Source organism: Nelumbo nucifera, chromosome 2 (genome assembly GCF_055504915.1).
Source record: "Nelumbo nucifera cultivar China Antique chromosome 2, China Antique-T2T, whole genome shotgun sequence".
In the NCBI taxonomy this organism is placed as follows: Eukaryota; Viridiplantae; Streptophyta; class Magnoliopsida; order Proteales; family Nelumbonaceae; genus Nelumbo; species Nelumbo nucifera.
Window position 1 is genome coordinate 94,548,295 of NC_142650.1, and position 12,436 is coordinate 94,560,730.

The window sequence follows — 12,436 nt, forward strand, 5'->3', positions numbered from 1 at the left end:
AGGATCCATCTGATGGACGCCATAAAGGTTGCGGAATGGGTGGGGCGAATTTCAAAAATTTCCTACCTTCTCCCAACTGGGAATCATATTCCCTGAATTTAGAATACAATATTCAAGGATCTACTTGAACCCTAACCAAACCAGATCTGTACCAAAAGATAAATGGGAGGATTATACCTGATCCGGAGAAGCAGTATCTCCCAAAGTTGGTGTTCACGCCCAAAGAATGCTCCAAGATTTGTCCCTGCTGAAGATGACACAGCTGTGGATGGAACAGAACCAGCAGGGTGCGTCCTACACACTGGATCCTTCGCAAGAATCCCCTGGATGTACTAAACACTGAATTCTTTCAGTCTTTCTTGCAAGACTGATGTCAAGAACTGGTTTCTTGACTTTCTTTTCTGCAAAGATCAAATCTTGCAATAATGCAGATGGCGGCGGCAGGAGGAGATTTCCAGAAACGAAAAGGCTGAACTCTTTTCTTTTCTGGAGAGTATGAGATCTAATCTCAAATCGCAGGAACCCTTCTTGCTTACCAAAACCCCTTGGACCGAAATCTGATTTCTCTCCCTCTTGGTTCATTCGAAATCTCCTCCCTTTCTTCTTGATTAAGAAATCTCCTAATTAGGAGTTATCCCAATCCAAATCAGTATTTGGATAGGGGATAATCTTAATCCCTTTTCCAGATAGAGTTAGCTTACTCCTGATCTTATCAGGAGGTTACCAGATTCAAATCTGATTTGAATTTGGTCTCTAAGAGTGGATAAGGCTAAGAGCCCAATCCTTTTTGCCAACTTCAATCTCAAATTCGCCCCATTGATGGGTGATCATATCAGCCCACCTCGAAATGGGCTTTTGGCCCATTAAGTATTCAGTGTTTAATTAGTTTCCAATCTGCTGCCCAGTTGGGCTTCTTTGTATGGCGTGGGACCCAAGCATTGATCTACACACCAGCCACATGGGTTCGGCCCAGCCTTTAATACAAGGCCCAGCCGAATTCACTGAAAAACTCAATGAACCCCTTCAGTCCATCGTATGGACCCTATGGGCCCAACACTTACATTAAGTGGCCCCTGGGCCAAGCCATCTTATAAAAACCCAGGGACTGTGGGCAGGTGCAAGATTAGCCCATCAGGTATTATCCTAAATGGTCTTACACTTAACCTCTCAGCCCTTAATGATCAAGCACTGCCCGACAAGAGAGGACCTCTCCCTCGGCTGCAAGGAACAGTGCCGCACTCTCCTCTCACATGGATCCCGGGAATTAAAACCATTTGCAAACATTTTGAAACCGTACATATATATGTAAATATATTAATTTTGCAAAAACAAAATTCCAACGATTGAAATCAACTGCCAGCAGTTTGGTTTCCATCAGAGAGAGTGCATTCCCGATCATTACCCTTTGTCCGACAAAGTGGCTGATTCTGTCACTATGACCACCCACTCAGATGAATTCTCAAACTGCCCCAACATACTCAGGTTTTGATCCCCACTAAGGATCTCACTGATTGGCATATCAAGGGCAGCCTGATCCAGCACCTAGTGAAGTGTCATAATCGAGTCTAGGGGTCAGGTGTAACTTTCCAGTTTTGCCCATCTATCTCCAAGGTCCAGGGCAAGACTGGAAATCTGGTCCGGTTCAAGGATTCAAGTAATCCCATGCTGTATGTGCCTTGGGTCTTACCCTGATGGCTGAGACAGGCCATCCCAACACTTGGTGGCACACCAGTATCAGCCTTGGCAGGATAAATCTCCCCAGACTTATCCAACGGCTGTGAACATTTAAAACTAACATGAGTCTCTACAAATGTCCAGTTTTAGGGTTTTACACAGAATTAAACCAAACAACATGAATCAAACATGCACATTATTTATTTCCACTAAATAACAAAAGTACATCAAAATGATTGAAGCTAAGGGCATACAAAACTGTCTAACAGCTCCCACTTGCACTTAGGTCCAATCTGGTACAAGCCGGAGTCCCATACTTTCCACGTGTTTCTCAAACACCTTCTGTGTCAGTGGCTTAGTCAATGGGTCTGCCACATTATCCGCTGATGCTACCTTTTGAATTAGGACGTCCCCTCTACCAACGATCTCCCGCAGTACATGGTACTTCCTCTCGATGTGCTTTGACTTCGAGTGGGCCCGAGGCTCTTTAGCCTGGGCGATCGCTCCATTGTTGTCACACAACAACGGGATGGGTGATGTGCTGGATGGAATCGCTCCCAATTCGTGTATGAATTTCTTCATCCACACGGCTTCCTTGGCAGCTTCACTTGCGGCAATGTACTCGGCCTCGGTTGTGGAGTCTGCAGTGGACCCCTGTTTGCTGCTTTTCCAGCAAACAGCACACGATCCTATCGTGAAAACATACCCAGATGTAGACTTTCTATCATCTGGATCCGACTGGAAATCGGCATCGGTATACCCTAGAACTTGCAGTGAACTACCATCGAATACCAGACAAAACTCTTTCGTCCTTCGAAGGTATTTGAGTATGTTCTTCACAGCAGTCCAATGCTCCTGTCCTGGGTTTGCCTGGAATCTGCTTACCACACTCACCGCCTGAGCTATGTCCTGGCGAGTGCACAACATGGCATACATGATGCTCCCCACAGCTGAGGCATAGGGAACGTCTCTCATGCTCTCAATCTCCTCAGAAGTCTTGGGAGACATCTTCTTGGAGAGAGTGACTCCGTGCCTGAAAGGAACGTTTCCTTTCTTGGAGTTTTCCATGCTGTATCTTTTGACAATTTTGTCAATGTAGGCAGCCTGGGATAATCCAATTATCCGCTTCGATCTATCTCTATAGAGTCGAAGACCCAGTATGTATGAAGCTTCTCCAAGATCTTTCATGGAGAACTGCTGTGATAGCCATACCTTGACCGAAGTCAACATTCCTACATCATTCCCAATGAGTAGGATATCGTCCACATACAAGACTAAAAAGGTGATCTTATCCCCACTGGATTTCCTATAAACACAGGGCTCATCCAGATTCTGCTCAAAGTCAAACGTTTTGACTGCAGAATCAAAACGGATGTTCCAACTCCTAGAAGCCTGCTTAAGTCCATATATGGATCTATTAAGTTTACATACCATGTGTTCCTGACCAGCAGCAATGAAGCCTTGCGGTTGCTGCATGTAGATATCTTCACTAAGATCTCCATTCAGGAACGCTGTTTTGACATCTATTTGCCAAATGTCGTAATCATGGTACGCTGCTACAGCTAGCAGGATCCTAATGGATTTAAGCATGGCCACCGGTGAAAAGGTTTCCTCATAGTCGATGCCTTCTTTCTGAGTATACCCTTTCGCCACCAAACGAGCTTTAAAGGTCTCAATCCTGCCATCGGGGCCCTTCTTCCTCTTGTAGATCCATTTGCAACCAATTGCTTTTACCCCGGAGGGCGGATCCACTAGAGTCCAGACTCCATTGGTCTCCATTGAGTCCATCTCGGCTCTCATGGCCTCCACCCACTTCTGGGAGTCTATGTCTAACATAGCTTCCGCATAAGTCACGGGATCCTCTTCACTAGTCAAGGCTTCCACCAGGTAACTATCCTGGTCATAACCATATCGGACTGGTGGTCTGGATACCCGGGTGGACCTTCTAGGTTGGTCATTACCTGGAACTTGTGGGACATCTCCCACTGCTCCTGAGCTCTCCTCATCAAGAACTATTTCCTGACGATGGGTGTCCAGGATGTAATCGGATTCTAAGAATCGGGCGTTTCGACTGCAGAACACTTTCTGCTCACTTGGGTCATAGAATAGATAACCCACCGAATCCTTTGGGTAGCCTATAAACAGGCAACGGCTGGTTTTAGATTCCAACTTGTCCGCACTTGTTCTTTTAACGTGTGCAGGACAACCCCAAATCTTCAAGTGTCTCACACTTGGCTTCCTTCCGGTCCAAAGCTCATATGGAGTTTTCGGAACTGATTTGGTTGGAACCCTATTCAGCACGTAGATAGCAGTCTCTAATGCGTATCCCCAAAAGGATGTGGGTAATTCTGAGCGTACGAGAAGTGACCGGACCATGTCCAACAAGGTCCTATTTCTCCTCTCTGAAACACCGTTGAGTTGAGGTGTAGCAGGAGGAGCTAGTTGTGACACTATCCCATTGGCCTTTAAGTAGTCCCTGAATTCGTCAGAGAGATACTCGCCACCTCGATCTAATCGAAGGGCCTTAATTTCTCTCCCTAACTGTTTCTCGACTTCCTGTCTGAACTCTTTGAACCTTTCAAATGATTCAGACTTATGTCTCATTAGGTACACGTAACCATATCGTGAAAAATCATCTGTAAAGGTGATGAAGTACACGTGTTGATTCCGTGTCCTAACACTCAGGGGACCACATACATCAGTATGTATTAGGTCAAGTGTGCCTGCACATCTTTCAGGCTTACCGTCAAATGGCCGCTTTGTCATCTTACCTTGGAGGCAAGGTTCACAAGTGGGAAGATTTTCTACGGTTAGAAAATCCAAAGGACCATCCTTTACCAGTCTTGTGATTCGGTCGACACCGATGTGGCCAAGTCGGTAATGCCAGAGGCACGTGGGATTTACTGTATCACGAGTCCTTTTCTTGGGATTTTCGACCGACGTAGTTTCGGTTAAGTTAGTTTCCAAAGAAGGATGCAGAACATAGAGACCGTTCTCCAGTTCCCCGCATGCGATGAATTTATTATTCCGTTTAACAGTAATCATATTACTAAAGTAAACAGTATATCCATCAGCACACAATTTTGAAACAGAAATTAAATTCCTTCTCAAATTCTGTACATAAAGACAATCTTTAAGTACAAGGACTCCTTTAAAAACTAATTCTACGGTTCCTATTGCCGCAGCTGCAACACTTGCAGTTGTTCCCAAGAACAGTGTCACTTCACCTTCACTCAACCTTCTGCTAACTTTGAACCCCTGCAGTGAGTTACATGCATGAGTTGAAGCCCCGGAGTCAACACACCAGGACACAGAAGTAACTAACATATTAGTTTCTATGACACAAGTTTCGATATTACCTTTCTTAGATTCCAGGTAGGTAGGACAGTTCCTCTTCCAGTGGCCGGTCTGCTTGCAGAAGTGACAGACATCAGATGCCTTGTTCTTCTTCTGCTTCTTGGGTTTGGTAGTCTTCTTCTGGGGCTTCTTTGCCTTTCTCTTTCTCTTGCCCGATTTGTTAGCTTCAGCAAGCATAACCACAGGCTCATCCTTCTTGAGTAAATCCTCGGCCCTCTGCAACATATTGCTGAGTTCCTGGACGCTGACATTCAGCTTATTCATATTGTAGTTCATAGTGAACGCATTGAAGGAAGAGGGCAAAGAATTTAGGATGGCATCCACTTGCGTGCCAAGATCTAGCCCGGATCCAAGAGCTTCAAGTTCGTTGTTGTATCCCATCATCCGAAGACAATGGTCATGAACTTTCTGCCCTTTGGTCATTTGTGCGGTCATGAACAATTTCAGGACCTTCTGTCGAGTAGAACGGTTCTGCTCCTCATACATTGTCCTTAGACTGTCCAATATGTCCTTGGCAAGTTCGATCTGATCGAACTGCCTCTGTATTGAGTTTTCTAATGAGGCAATGACAAAGCAGCGGGCTAGGGAGTTCTTATCCTCCCAATCTTGGTAGTCCCTCCTACGGGCCTCAGAAGCCCTATCACTCGGACGTTCCGGGGCAGGATTTTTCACTACCTTGTCTAACTTTTCAGAAGTTAGGACCAGCATAAGATTTCTATACCAGTCGGCATAGTTTGGGCCCTTAAGCTTGTTATCGTCTAGAAGCTTTGCAAATTGACCGTTTGCCATTTTCTGATAAAACAGCAAAATCATTAGTCCACAACCTTAGTTTGATTCATGTTTACCTACATAGATATGGCTTTTAATCTATGTTCCATTCCCATTTGTTCATCTCTGAGATTTCCCTCCTATCTCAGTGACGGAGACGACGAAATGTCTCTGGAAATGTGGGAAATCACATGGGGTGCGTGAAGCCAACTGTTTCAGCTGCATAACCCCACCACCTTTCTGTGACAGATCATATCCACTCATCAAATGAGTTTCCCTTTGGCCTCTGTCAGACAAGGTTCAGAGCCGTTTTCAGGTAAACCCTTCTGTCCAGTGAGTGCACACCCATCATATTCAGGTTACGCCAAGGTACCGTGAGAGAGTTCCCATTTTCTGGTGAAGCCCCTCCCACATCGGTCTATGACGCCCCTATCATCTTATGAAACACTCTAACAGATCCAACAGCAAATGGATAGCCCAATTTTATGGTGCGTTTCCTCATTACTGATGGACCCATCATTGTGCTAATGACGGAAGGCCTTTAGAGAGTCCATCATATGGATCTCCCTATCACTTGCATTCATATTTACTGGAGGGAACAAAATTACGGCCTAGTTCTAATTTAGGTCAAACCAAAGTGGCTCCCACTGACTTTCATAAAGTCAGATTTCTGGTGGGCCTTAATCAGCTAGGGGTTCCGTACGCATCCCTTTTCAGGGTTGTGGGGCCCACCAGGCAAAGAGGGGGTCATCCAATGACCTTCAGGGACACCATGGCAATGATGTGCATTCAGCCATGGTGTGCGCAAGAGCCACTAACGAGTCATCACGGGCCAAGTACTTATGGCCCATGGTCGCAGCACATCAAACATCCAAACATCACATGTAAAGGAGGAATTGATCCAATCAATTAATTGCTGTAAAGCCCAATCAACGGCCCATTTAAAAACCAAGTCATTAACGATTAATGTCCACTAGGTGTATGGGCTGAATCGCAGATAGCAGTTCGGCCCATACAGCTTATCTCACAATAATGGGCTTTTGCAGTTTTAACTCTTTAAAACTGGGCTTTACAGGTGGGCCGAATTAATCCCTGTAATTGAACATCAGATTTGGAACAAAAGTGTGAGACAATTGGACTGAGAACAGCCCCTTTCGAAACCCAGATTCGGTCCAAACAGTTTTGGTCCAATCTAGTCCGAAATGGTCCAAAACTGATTTTCAATTCAAGAATTAATTATTGAATGATCTGAAATTAATAGTTTTGATTTCTAGCAAACACAAAACAATTATGGACTGTTCGCACCACCTGCAAAACAGAGGTTAATCACAAGGGTTGCAGTTTCATAAACTGCAAATCGCAGAAAACGATTTCTCCATCTGCAAATCTCCAGCGCCGCCATCTCCTTCCATCTTCTTTAATCAAGAAAAATAACAGAAATCCTATTTCTATTAATTACATTCTTGATCAAATCCTATACATTCAGTCTAAAAATAAAAAAAAATTATTTACAGACCGAATTGAATGAAATAAATAAATAGAAAAGAAAAAGGGTGCGCAGACCATCTGCGCTAAAACTGCACTGCGATCTCCAGGTTTGAACAGTCCATTAAATCAAAATAAATAAAGAACAATTCCAAATAAATTTTGGATTTAATAAAATTAATTTCAGATCAATCGCCCTTAACAAGAAACAGTTTCTTGAAAAAAAAAAAAAGAAAACAATCTGCGCAAATCTTGAAAGAACACCTTCTATCCATCTGCGCAGGGTCAGATCTGATTTTCTTTTGGTTCAAGATTCGAACCTGTGGCTCTGATACCACTGAGAGAATGGTAGGATCCATCTGATGGACGCCATAAAGGTTGCGGAATGGGTGGGGCGAATTTCAAAAATTTCCTACCTTCTCCCAACTGGGAATCATATTCCCTGAATTTAGAATACAATATTCAAGGATCTACTTGAACCCTAACCAAACCAGATCTGTACCAAAAGATAAATGGGAGGATTATACCTGATCCGGAGAAGCAGTATCTCCCAAAGTTGGTGTTCACGCCCAAAGAATGCTCCAAGATCTGTCCCTGCTGAAGATGACACAGCTGTGGATGGAACAGAACCAGCAGGGTGCGTCCTACACACTGGATCCTTCGCAAGAATCCCCTGGATGTACTAAACACTGAATTCTTTCAGTCTTTCTTGCAAGACTGATGTCAAGAACTGGTTTCTTGACTTTCTTTTCTGCAAAGATCAAATCTTGCAATAATGCAGATGGCGGCGGCAGGAGGAGATTTCCAGAAACGAAAAGGCTGAACTCTTTTCTTTTCTGGAGAGTATGAGATCTAATCTCAAATCGCAGGAACCCTTCTTGCTTACCAAAACCCCTTGGATCGAAATCTGATTTCTCTCCCTCTTGGTTCATTCGAAATCTCCTCCCTTTCTTCTTGATTAAGAAATCTCCTAATTAGGAGTTATCCCAATCCAAATCAGTATTTGGATAGGGGATAATCTTAATCCCTTTTCCAGATAGAGTTAGCTTACTCCTGATCTTATCAGGAGGTTACCAGATTCAAATCTGATTTGAATTTGGTCTCTAAGAGTGGATAAGGCTAAGAGCCCAATCCTTTTTGCCAACTTCAATCTCAAATTCGTCCCATTGATGGGTGATCATATCAGCCCACCTCGAAATGGGCTTTTGGCCCATTAAGTATTCAGTGTTTAATTAGTTTCCAATCTGCTGCCCAGTTGGGCTTCTTTGTATGGCGTGGGACCCAAGCATTGATCTACACACCAGCCACATGGGTTCGGCCCAGCCTTTAATACAAGGCCCAGCCGAATTCACTGAAAAACTCAATGAACCCCTTCAGTCCATCGTATGGACCCTATGGGCCCAACACTTACATTAAGTGGCCCCTGGGCCAAGCCATCTTATAAAAACCCAGGGACTGTGGGCAGGTGCAAGATTAGCCCATCAGGTATTATCCTAAATGGTCTTACACTTAACCTCTCAGCCCTTAATGATCAAGCACTGCCCGACAAGAGAGGACCTCTCCCTCGGCTGCAAGGAACAGTGCCGCACTCTCCTCTCACATGGATCCCGGGAATTAAAACCATTTGCAAACATTTTGAAACCGTACATATATATGTAAATATATTAATTTTGCAAAAACAAAATTCCAACGATTGAAATCAACTGCCGGCAGTTTAGTTTCCATCAGAGAGAGTGCATTCCCGATCATTACCCTTTGTCCGACAAAGTGGCTGATTCTGTCACTATGACCACCCACTCAGATGAATTCTCAAACTGCCCCAACATACCCAGGTTTTGATCCCCACTAAGGATCTCACTGATTGGCATATCAAGGGCAGCCTGATCCAGCACCTAGTGAAGTGTCATAATCGAGTCTAGGGGTCAGGTGTAACTTTCCAGTTTTGCCCATCTATCTCCAAGGTCCAGGGCAAGACTGGAAATCTGGTCCGGTTCAAGGATTCAAGTAATCCCATGCTGTATGTGCCTCGGGTCTTACCCTGATGGCTGAGACAGGCCATCCCAACACTTGGTGGCACACCAGTATCAGCCTTGGCAGGATAAATCTCCCTAGACTTATCCAACGGCTGTGAACATTTAAAACTAACATGAGTCTCTACAAATGTCCAGTTTTAGGGTTTTACACAGAATTAAACCAAACAACATGAATCAAACATGCACTTTATTTATTTCCACTAAATAACAAAAGTACATCAAAATGATTGAAGCTAAGGGCATACAAAACTGTCTAACAGATGACATGATCATTAAGACCAATTTTCAAAATTTTTATTAAACGATTTGCAAAGTGTTTTTGAAATTTTACGTAAGTATAATTTGAAATTAAATCCCAACAAGTGTGTCTTCGGGGTCACCTCGGGTAAATTCTTGGGCTACATAGTCAACCAACGTGGCATCAATGCCAACACGGAAAAAATAAAGGCCATCTTAGATATGAGACCACCCTGAAAGCTAAAAGAGGTTCAGAGGCTGAATGGCCGGATAGCCGCTTTGAGTCATTTTATGTCTAAGTCGGCAGATCGTTGCCTACCTTTCTTTAAGGCTATAAAAAAGAGTAAAGACTTTGAGTGGACTGCAGAGTGTCAGCTTGCCTTCGACGAGATAAAAAGATACTTTGCTAGTACCTCGGTTCTGACTCGACCCGAGGAAGGGGATATTTTAAAGTTGTACCTCTCCGCGAGTGACGAGGTGGTTGGCTCGATGCTGATAAAAGAGGTAGATCGGGTCCAACAACCCATCTACTATGTTAGCAAAGTTTTGTAGGATGTTGAAACAAGGTATCCGGAGATCGAGAAACTGGCGTACGCACTAGTCATAGCAGCTCGCAAGCTTCGTCCGCACTTCCAAGCCCACACCATCGTCGCCTCACCAACAAGCCTCTGAGATAGATCCTGCTCAAGCCCAAGGCATCTGGTAGATTGACGAAGTGATCTATCGAACTCAGCGAGTACGACATCCGGTACAAACCTCGGACGGCAATTAAAACCCAAGCCTTAACCGATTTCGTGGCAGAATGTACGTTCAGTACCGTAACTCGCAATCTAGCTGAGCTTGAGCACACTGTGGAAGCTTCAACTAGTGCGACACCAATCCCGGTTAGAGCTAGTCCGACCTGGGACGAGGAGCCCTGGATCCTCCACATTGACGGTTCATCCAACCAACAAGGAAGCGGTGTACGAATAATTCTGTACAAACCAAGCAGGGTGAAGCTAGAATACGCGCTCCAGTTCGGGTTTGCAGCATCGAACAACGAAGCAGAGTACGAAGCATTAGTCGCCGAGCTCACTCTAGCAAAGAAAGTGGAGGCTAAGCACCTTGTCATATGCAGCAACTCCCAGCTCGTGGTCAACCAAGTCAACGGCGGATATGAAACACGCGACCCCACCATGGCAACTTATTTGGCCAAAGTCAAGGAGATACTATGCGGCTTCATCTGTTATTTCATTAGGCAGATCCCGAGATCCGAGAATGCCGAGGCCGACGCCTTGTCCCAATTAGCTAGCACAAGCGGCAACACCATGCGGACCGTGTATATAGAGGACTTACCTCGGCCTAGCATTCTCGGGGGGGCAAGAGAGGTCATTCCTGTAGCACAAGCAGAGCCAAGCTGGATTGACCCACTCGTGAGTTATCTACTTCACGGGACCCTCCCTGTAGAACGCAATGCGGCCGGAAGCCAGACACGCTCGAGCTCGTCAAGAAGTGCAACAAGTGTCAGAGGCATGCCAACATCCACCACCGACCTGCTGCCAATCTCAAATACCTCACCAGCCCATGGCCCTCCGCACATTGGGGAATCGACATACTTGGCCCATTCCCACTAGCAGTGGACTATTTTACAATGTGGGTGGAAGTGGAACCTCTAACAACAATCACAACCCGCAACATACAAAACTTCTTTTGGAGGAATATAGTGTGTCACTTCGAGCTACCTCAGGTACTCATCTCCGACAATGGGAAGCAATTAGAGGACATCAAGTTTTAAAATTGGTGTGCCGAGATGGGAATTCAGCAAAATTTCACCTTGGTGGCACACCCCCAAGCGAACGGGCAAGCGGAAGTCACCAAAAGAGTCATACTCTGTGGACTAAAAGCTCACTTAGCTCGAGCCAAAGGATTGTGGGTAGACGAACTGCCTAGTGTACTCTGGGCCTAACGGACCACCATCAAGACTACCATGGGTGAGACTCCTTTTAACCTCACTTACAGCACAAAAGCGTTGATCCTAGTAGAAATCGAGGTGCCTACACTACGCTTGGAGGCCTATGATGAGGAGACAAATGATGATGAGCTCCGTACCAACCTAGACCTAGTGGAAAAAGTACGAGACCTGACATACATCTGGACTGCAGCCTACCAACAGAGAGTAGCTCGGTACTATAACGCCCGGGTCAAAAAGAGACACTTTTGTGTCAGCGACCTGGTTCTTTGGAAGGTTATGGTACCTGAGCCCGGGTATTCGGGGAAGATACGTACGAGCTCGAGACCTTGGAATGGAAGCAAGTACCTCGAGCGAGGAACATCGGCAACCTGAGAAGATACTACTTCTAATCGCCGAGCTGGAGAGAGGACTGCGAGTCACTCCCAGAAGCCCAAGGGCCATGGTGTCGAGCTAATATAAGACCTCAGCACTACGATAAGTCCCAATCGCCTCTTCGACATGGGTAGATAAGTCCCAGTCGCCTCTTCGTCATGGATAGACAAGTCCTAGTCGCCTCTTCGGCATAGGCAGACAAGGCCTAGTCACCTCTTCGGCATAGGCAAGTCAGTTCTCATGCTTAAGGCATAGACAACTCGGGTACAAACCCTACGATGTCTAGCCCACATCAGCACATAACCACAGGTTGATCCCATTTGAGGTTGGGCCCGATGGCTCGACACTAAGGGATAACCGACACCAAACCAAGTAGCCCGTGCGCAGACAGGTCGGGTATATACCCTACAATGCCTGTCCACCTCGGCGTACAATATGCAAAGTTACCCCTACTCGTAGTCCAGCTCATTAGCTCGACCGTTCAGGGTAACCTACACTTAGAAAAAAATTATTTCGCTTATCCCTGCTTGTAGTCCAACTCGTTAGCTCGACAGTTCGG